The sequence below is a fragment of the Tamandua tetradactyla genome, chromosome 7 (genome assembly GCF_023851605.1).
Source record: "Tamandua tetradactyla isolate mTamTet1 chromosome 7, mTamTet1.pri, whole genome shotgun sequence".
In the NCBI taxonomy this organism is placed as follows: Eukaryota; Metazoa; Chordata; class Mammalia; order Pilosa; family Myrmecophagidae; genus Tamandua; species Tamandua tetradactyla.
In genome coordinates this window covers 117118537-117128263 of record NC_135333.1, presented here as the reverse complement: position 1 = coordinate 117128263, position 9727 = coordinate 117118537, and the positions used below count along the sequence as shown (strand labels likewise).

Sequence of the window (9727 nt, the reverse complement as noted above, 5' to 3'; positions counted from 1 at the left end):
CCAATGATAGGTGTTCTTTTTAGAAGAAAAGACAAAAGGACACACATAGAGGGAAGGCTATATAAAGACAGGAAACAGAGAATGGAGCTATTCTGCCACAGCTTAGGAATGCCACAAACCACCAGAAGCCAGAGGACAAGAAAATCTTCTTCCCTAGAGCCTTTGGAGAGAGCATGGCCCTGCTAATGACTTGGTTATGAACTTCCAGCCTCCAGAACTGGGAGACAGTAAATTTCTTTTATTCTTAAACTACTTAAGCTATACAATTTGAGGCAATTTGTTATGGCAGCCACAGGAAACCAACACATGGACTATATCCAATAGAACAAAACCTGGCTTTCGTACATCTGTATCTGAAGAGCATGGAGAATAGCAAAAAGAGAGAAAAGGAGAAATTGGGGCATAGACAACTAGAGGAACCAAAGGAGCACACAGTTGGCCACTTTTCTGCAGAAAATCTCCACATTGGAGGGAGCTAAGATGAAACAGAGCAGTGTTGCAAGGAATTATGTATGTGTCTTCCTTGGCAAACATGGTGGGTTAGGTAAAATCATATGCAATTATATCAAGAACATAATTGCATCGCGAGCTAGATCCCATCATTTCCTTGGCCTCAGACAGTGAAGACATTCACCCCATCTTTCTCCCCCAAAAGTGATTTAACAAGTCACTGGAAGATATGAAGTATCGAAGCAGTTAGACAATTGCAGAGTTTTGAATTAAATTCTATGGGAAGATTTAAAATTCAAATTCCCAGAAAGTTTTTTGGCATGCTGTATGGCAGGGGCCACATTTCATTCCTTTTCTATGTGACTATGTAGTTATGGCAGCACCATTTGCTGAATTTTTGGTTGTTTTTTTTCTTTTTGCTTTGTTTTGTTTTGTTTTTCAGGAAGTACATGGGCCAGAAATTGAACCCGTGTCTCCCACATGGCAGGTGAGAATTTCTACCACTGACCTATCTTTGTAACTCCAAATTCCTGAATTTTAATAAAAAGATATTATAGGGTGGTGCGACAGTGGCTCAGCAGCAGAATTCTTGCCTGGCACACTGGCGACCAAGATTCAATTCCTGCTTTCTGCACAAGTGAAAAAAAAAAAAGATATTATAAAATATGGCAGATATAGTTAAGGGATTTAAAAGGTGACAACAAAGGAGCAAGGTTAAGCAGTGCTTGAAAAAAAGTAAAACATTTCATGGTTTTAATTGCAAATATTTGTGTATTTGAAACAAATGTATAAAGTGCTTTGCTTAATTGCTTCAAATCAGTTGCACACATAGTGTTCACATCATAGACCTGATTAAGCATAATGTGTGAATCATCCATCCTTATATTATACTCAAAGTAACAGAATTGACCAAAAAGAAAGGAGAACCTCAGTGTGGCAAAATTGGTAGTTACCCTTCTAATTAATATATTGATCTATAAGTTCCTAAAATACAACCTGCATAGAACCCATTCAGCTTATCTTCTGTGATCTTCCTCTTTTTGTGCTCTTTATATTCTTCCAAATATTTTAGTACAAAATCCGATAATACATACCAAAAATATTAAAGGAAAATTTAATATTTTGGAAGAGGGAGATGTTTGCCAGTCTGCGAACACAATTCAGGAAAATTATATTTTTTAAATTTACCATTTCAAGTCAATGGAAAAGAGAGAAGAAGAGCAGGTATTGGGCATATTTGAACTTTAAAAAGTAGACCATTTTTTGTAAAAGGTTATTTTAGGACATATCTGAAATATTTGAAAGGAGTTAACATCTTTCCCTATTTTCCTTTAAAAATTTTTTTTAATCCAATTCCTTAGTAAATGAATGATAAAGCTAAGTTCATCAGTTTGACTGATGACATACCGTCCTTTTATGTTTTCCTATGAAATTTACCATACTGCCTATTTCAGCTTGATTTCAACACCATAACCTGCAACCACTCGCATAAAAACTGGACATTTTTCTTCTTCAGCAGCAACTTAAAACGCTTATCCAAGTTATTATCTTCATCTTCCAGAATTAGAAATACCATTGTATGGTGTTCACTCTTAAAATTACCTTTCCAAATCAACACAGAGGCGTTTGCAAAACCTTTGGTAGGTGTTTTGGAAAATATCGCGATCATGCACAGTCTGCTCTTTTGTGGCAATGGTTCAGGGGTCCCGTGACCATGAACAGAACGTTGTCTCCTTCACTACTTCTCAATGCGATGCAGTCACTCAGGCGGTGTTCCCATGGTGGGGGGGAAACGCTGTTTCTGAAGCAAGACTCTCTTAGCAGCATGCAGCCGCAGGAAAGAGGGCAGGGTGTGTGTGCCTGGCATATCATGAGAAGGGAGCTAAAGGGTTTAAGACTCCCATTTTTAGAATTCATGTGGGAATTTTGGAAGAAAAAAGGAGATTCTCTCCAATAATGCAATAACTTCTTAACTGCTCTTTGAACCTCCGCTTTTCTATCTCTTACTTCCTACCCCAGGGAGTTTACTATAATTGACCACGCAGGGAAAAAAAATAAAGCACTCTAATGGAATGAATCGTGATGGAGGAGAATGAACACGTTTTCATTTCTTAGGAATAGTGCCAGAGACATCATCTTTCATGGTTTGAAAATTTATTTTCATTCATTCCATTAGAAATTTAGAATTTCCCTAATGAGCCCTTCATTTTGGCTGCTGACAATTGAATCATGAATCACTCAATAAAATACTTATCACCTGTGAGACTTAAAGAGCATGCTCTGTGCCAGGTCCTGTACCTACAGGACCTGAAATTAAACATAAACACATTCATCCAATTAAGAAGCATAAAGGTTACTATAGCAAACATAAGGTGAAGGTCAACAATGATTTCGATTGCAGGATGGGTACAAATGAGAAACTATTAGTTTTACAGATTGAAATCTTCAATGAATAACTGAGAGCAATAGATCAACTCTGGGAAAATGTATTCAAGAAATGAGAACCAAATTATATAATTAAATATTTATTGTTGTTTCTGTACTTATTCCTCTTGGGACACATATAAATTAAGTCATGCAGAGGATGCAATCCCTATTGAATTTTTAAGAATATAAATAAGGTCTACTTCATCCTATATTAACATTTGGAATACTGGAAATTCTAGAGGCTCATAGAGAAAGGTTAGATTTACCAATGGTTCTAGGTAAGTTCCCCTTTTCACCATTTCCTGTAAAATCACACATATGTTAAGGAAAAGAGATTCTGTTGATTTTGCTTCCTCAGATTTTAGTGGCTATTCATTGAATCATTCTATTGAAATCAAAAGGAGTGGAAATATGCATATAAATGTATAAATGAATGCCTTGAAATATACCTGCTACCAAACATTTAGGAATGACTGCAAAATACAAAACTGAAAAATAATTAAAAATAAAAAGGAATGACTGGAAAGATGTGGAATTTGGAAAGTTAGAATACAGCACCACTTAAATTTTTCTTTTTATTTTAGGGGCTATGTGATTCCTTTACAATTAGAATGCCTATATACGTTAATTATATAATCTTATAGATATATAATTAGAATAAAACAGAATGATGGAAATATGTAACTTAAAACAATTGTTTCATCTAAATATCCTTGATAAAATCATGACAGTCAAAACTCAAATCAGGACAGATTATTACATGTTCTTTATTCGGGCAGTTACTTAGCAAGCAAAAGAACAGGTGTTTCAATTCTCGTCTCTGACCACTGATGTTTTCAGACCTCCTTTTGATGAAGCTTGACCAAAGACAGTGATAGGGAACTATATTCCTTTAACATCATCGTGCTGTTTGTCTCCACAGATATCTGAGTCTGAGCCCATGATGATTGGAAACCAGTCTCTCTGTACAAAATTCACGTTTGTGGCTTTTTCTGCTCTGGGAGAGTTACAACCTGTGCTCTTCGCTGTGTTCTTAGCCATTTACCTGTTTACTGTGGGAGGAAACCTCCTCATCATCTACCTGATCTGGGTCACCCCTGCCCTGCACACTCCCATGTATTTCTTCCTGATGAAACTCTCCTTTCTGGAGATGTGCTACACCACCAGTGTGGTGCCTCAGATGCTGGTGCACCTGCTGGCGGAGAACAAGACCATTAGCATGGGAGGCTGTGCAGTCCAGATGTACGCATTTACCCTCTTCGGACTGACAGAATGCTGCCTGCTGGCAGTCATGGCTTATGACCGCTTTGTAGCGATTTGCTAACCACTGCGTTACACTTTCCTTATGGGCCCTCGTGTGTGTTTGAAACTGTCAGGAGCATGTTGGACTGCCAGCGTGGTGGTGGAGTCAGCCCACACCGCCTGGATCTTCACTATGCCCTTCTGTGGAACAGGAGAGATTCAGCACTTCTTCTGTGACATCTTGCCTGTGCTGAGGCTGGTTTGTGTGGATACCTCACAAAATGAACTCGTGATGTTTGTTCTCTCCTTGATCTTCTTTGTGGGTCCCTGTTTGCTCATTTTGTACTCCTATGTGCGTATCCTTCTGGCCATTTTGAAAATCCCCTCCGCAGCTAGCAAAGGCAAAGCTTTTTCTACATGTTCTTCTCACATTCTAGTTGTTTCTATCTTCTATGGCACTGCCTTGGCCACTTATCTCCAACCTAAGACTGCCCACGGTCCAGAAACAGAAAAGGCAACTGCCGTCATGTACACAGTAGTCACACCTGCTCTGAACCCTCTGATCTATACCTTGAGGAACAAGGAAGTGAAGGAAGACTTTCAAAGGAGCCCTCTTAGACAAATGGTGTAAATCTCGATGACAAGATCACTGGGGCTGAAACTGTCACTACTCTACAGAGAAATTACACCAGGTCTGTGATACTGCTACCAATGTATATTACCATTAAAGCATTTATAACCTAGAGCACAAATGCAGTTGGATTTGCTCTACATTTTTCAATGTGATTGAAGGAGACACTGCAGGTCATTGGGATCTTGCCCAGTGCAGTAAAAATGACTCCTAACTCCAATTTGTGTGAGGAAAGAGGTTTAATAGCTGGCAAATGCAGAGACCTCATGGTCTAAGACCTGCCTCCTGAAGGACTGAAAGTACCAGATTTCTATGTATTCTTTGGATCAAAGGGAATTGGGAGGACAGAGGAAAATCACAGAGATGGCATTTATGGATTCTTTGGGAAATGAGAAAAGTTAGGCGATACAATGGAAAATTAGGCGTGCAATCTCGTTTTCTGTTTGTATCTGCTAAAATGCAACTGACATGTATGAGGATAAACATTTGGTCAGAAACCTTTGAATGAAGGCCTGGATGTCTGTTTACTATTCATGTTGATGAATCCTCTGTCATAAAGGTCAGGGCCACTGGTCTGGGATAGAGATAACCGTATAGAGCTATTACTTCTGCTAGAACTAAGAAACATCATTACAGGGGACTTTGCAAAAGATTAACACAGTGTTATTATCATCAATGCTGGGAACTGAGGGACCTAGGTGATTCATGCAAAGGAAACTATGCAGTAAGGTCACGAGGCTGTTGAAATATTCATTTTTCAGCAATATTAACTGAGCATCTCACATGTGCCAGCTACCATTCCATTTTTCCTTCCCCAGTGGCAATAGGATGAGAGTTAGTATGCCTTGCATCATTTTAATAAAAAACATGAAATGTTCTCCTTGAGGAAAAATCAAGTGTGAATAGGATGAAAAATTGACAATTTTTATCTGATATAGACTATTAAATATATTTTCTTATGTGGATTTCACTCTCATAATTGTTCTCCTTTTATTCCCATACTTTACAAAAACAGCCGTTTGTAATTACTGATGATGATCCACACTGAGACACAACCTAAATATGTAATTGTAAGATCCCTTAAGGGAGCTTGAGTCTTTCTCAAAACTATATTCTTCATTGCTTTATTCGTCTGTTGTTGTTTTTTTTAAGAGAAGCTTCACCTATAGTGACATTCACACTTGTTACTCCTATTATGAATTCTGTATTGATTTTAATATATCCTTTGGGCACTGTGCATAATATTTTAGATAATTAACTACATTTTTTTGATCCATTGAGTAATAAGACAAACCCTGCCACAAGTGACTAAACTAAACACCTATTTTTAACAAATATTGTTTTCTTGTGATGGCATGTGATGATTAGATTGACAAAAAGAATTAAATGCATACTGTCATTTTTAAATGTGAGAGGAAATCACTGATTTCATCTTAGTGATGTCTCCCTAAAATCAAACCCTAAAATATGAACTAATAATTTATTTGAGAGGGGCTCAAAATGGGAAATTTACAAGGAAGGGAGAGACCAGGGACCCCTGAGGGCCACTAGTATAATCCTGAGAGAAAGAGAACAAACACAATCCAAAATCACCATCTAGGTGTAGGTGGTTGGAATATACACACCCTGGTCAGCAATCACTGCTGGAGGGCCATGCCTGGGAGGTGCTGACTCTGAACCTGCTGCTCTGCTGCCAGCTTGGGCAGACTTCTGGAAATGCCTGCAGGTCAGGGATGCGGATTTTGGGCAGCTGGAAATCACAGGCAGCACCTTGAAAATGTAAAGCCCGAGGAATTTGGGAAAGGACTCAGTCAAAACCAGCTGCAAGCTGATGCTTTAGAAGGACCCTTGTATGTGAAATAGTAAAAATGGTGAAGTGGGTATGTAAAATATAAGCTGGGTATAAATATAGGTTGAGGATTTATATCACAACACTTACTTTTCTCTCATTCATTTTCTGTCTTATTGGAGTGGTAGGTTAGTTCCCAAAGTCCGAGCTATTACTTCATACAATAGACAATTAACAGGGGAAAAATGTAAATCTTACCATATCAATTCTTTTTCATCATACCTCTAATTTCGTTGACCCCCTGATTTTCTTTGTGATGTCTAAAATTCCTCCCTTCTTTAAAGAAAATTCACAAATACAGAATTTTACATTTATCATTGAATGCAAGAAATATAGGTGCAAGTCTAACTATATATTCACAAAGAATGTAAGTAAGGTTATTTTTCAGAGATACCCAGAAAACTGTTTCTCAGGACTAAAGCTAAATATAATTACTCCATTTCGCTCTCTTTCTCTGCATCTGCTTGATGCTATGCATAAAAAACAAAAAAATGCAATCAGCTATTTAACTATTTGTTCATCAAAATATGCACGATGATAAATATTTTAATGTTTTATATTAGATAGTGTAATACTACTTGACTTGCTTTTAGCATCACATATTCCCATTACCTTAATGATTTAAAAACAAAGGTCCTATTACCCATATAAGACACTCCACAGCACTTCAGGACCTTTCTGTTTGTTTGTTTCATTCTGTTGTTTTAACTATTGAGGTCCATTGGCAGAAGGACTTGGGTAATTGCTTTGGTTGTTTTACAATACACATCCCCCCAGTATGCTTAACATCATCCAATAACAGAAGAGCCAGTTAAGTTTTGGAATGTATATAGCTTATGGTGATTCAATAGGGAAACAAAAGATTTATTAAAGATCACCTAACACTGAGTAGTCACATAGTAAGTTATTTATTCTTAGCTTTATTAATATTGATATGCTTTGATGCATATCAGTGTACTTTCAATTATTTTGAGGCATTCTTCTGCACTTAAACATTGGTTTATTTGGAGTTCCAGGAAGATGGTGGAAGAGGATAGGTCGAGCTCACTCCTGCTCCAAGGAACAGCTTGCGAATGGACAGGAAGGCTACTGGGACGGTGATTCCTGGGTGATGTGACCTGGAAGGGTCTTCTACACCACATAAGGAGGCCCTGATTGCAAAAGCTGAAGAACTGAGACCCAGAGAAATGGAGACCACCCATATAGTGCAAACAGCCTAATGTGCCCCTTTCCAAACAGGAGACCAGAGCCCTCAGAAGTGCATGGATGGGGAGAAAGGGACTAGAAAGAAAAACAAGCCTATTTCTTGAATGCACTACCCTCGCTGGTGCAGCCCCATGACCTATGACTCACCCCACACCCCACACTGTGACTCACCCCAAACCCCACACACCTGAACGCCATCACCCATAATCCCCTGCCTGTTAACCTTCCCCACATACCAGTACTTGCCCCGCACCCCCACCCAAATGGACACGTGCCTACCGCAGTCCAACCCACCTTTCCTGCACACACCCAGACTACACCCACACCCAGTCCGTACAGCCACACAACACTACCCGACCCCCCACCCCCACCCCGAGCTCTGTGTATGTCTACACCAGTTTAGGGCCCTCCCAGATCTGCGCACATGCCGGACCCGAAGTCACATACCCCAGCTCTGGGCAAACATTGACCTGTGTAGCCAGGCCCCCCCACGACCCCAAGGCCCAATGACCTTGAGCTCTGTGCATAGGCACACAAGGTCCCCGCACCCCCAGATCCCCACACCCCTACAGCCACATCTTCTCCCTGCCTCTGGGAGCTCAAGCATTCAGACACTGACTTCTTCACCCCTGCACCCAATCACCTGCCCCACAAACATGCACCCTTCCCACACACACCCAGCAAAAGTGCCTTGCTCTATATTCACAATTGTTCATGGGCAAAATGTGCTACATAGCCCTGTCCTACGCATGCGTGCACACCTGTTCCAACCCCTCCAAACCTGTGCACCCGTGCCTGGGCACTGCGTATCCCAACACCACTCCTTCCCACATACCACAGCCCTAGGGACCTGTGCCAGCCCCTACACACACTCACATCTGCATCCCGGAGCCTCTGCACCCTATCCCTTGCACAAGAAAACACACGCACTTTGCCCACCCTGTGCCCCAACATCTGTGCCACCTACTCTACACCCTGATAACCATAACCCCCATGCTCCATGTACCCACCCACTATTCTACCTGCACACCAGCCCCCATACATCCACACAGCTTCTCAATCAGCCTCTCATCACACTCGACCTCTGTGTACCCAATGCTGCACTCTGCTCCTGCACTTCAATGTATGCCTGGGTTGCATCCTGTAACCTTGGCTCCTGCACCATACATCCACAACCCCACAACCCACACCCCATGCTCACAGGCACCAGCTTAGCATCGCCAACCTGTGCTGCAATGCATCACTACACTGTGGTGCCCCCACACTCTACCTGACATCCTGCTTCATATCCATCTACAAACACAAAGCTTTAACTACAGAAGGAAATTAATTTCCAAAGGAAACCTCTCAAGATATTTACATGCTTCAAAGACATAAGAAGATCACTAAGCACATCATGATGCAGGCAGATAGAGCCCAGCTTAATGACCAAATGAAACACTGGAGGGAGACAGATTTTGGAATATTTAATCAAAGATGTTAATATACCTCTACTAAATAAAATAAATGGGACAGCTAATGATATAAAAGAAATCAAGAACACACTGGGCGAGCATAAAGAGGAATTTGAAAGATTAAGTAGAAAAAATAGGAGATATCACAGAGATTAAAGATGTTGAAGGCCAAATCAAAAATATACTCAAGACACACAACAGCATAATTGAAGAGACAGAAGAAAAAATAAGAGAACTAGAGGACAGAACAACTGATTTCAAACACTCAAAACAGCAAATGGCAAAATAGATGGAAAAATGTTAATTGGATCTCTGGGAAATAATAGCCAAAACGAAGCACGCATATATAAGAATCACTGGTGTCCCAGCAGGAGAAAAGGAGACTAAAAGTTTGGGAAGATGAGTTGAGGGTATATTGGGGGAAATTCCCCTACCTTTATAAAAGACCTTCATATGCAAATCAAAGAA

The 9727-nt window shown here is 40.1% G+C and overlaps 1 pseudogene; it reads left to right on the top strand.

The window, feature by feature from the left end:
* Positions 1-3820: 3820 nt before the first annotated feature.
* LOC143690596 (olfactory receptor 10C1-like) lies at positions 3821-4750 on the top strand (annotated as a pseudogene).
* Positions 4751-9727: the final 4977 nt, after the last annotated feature.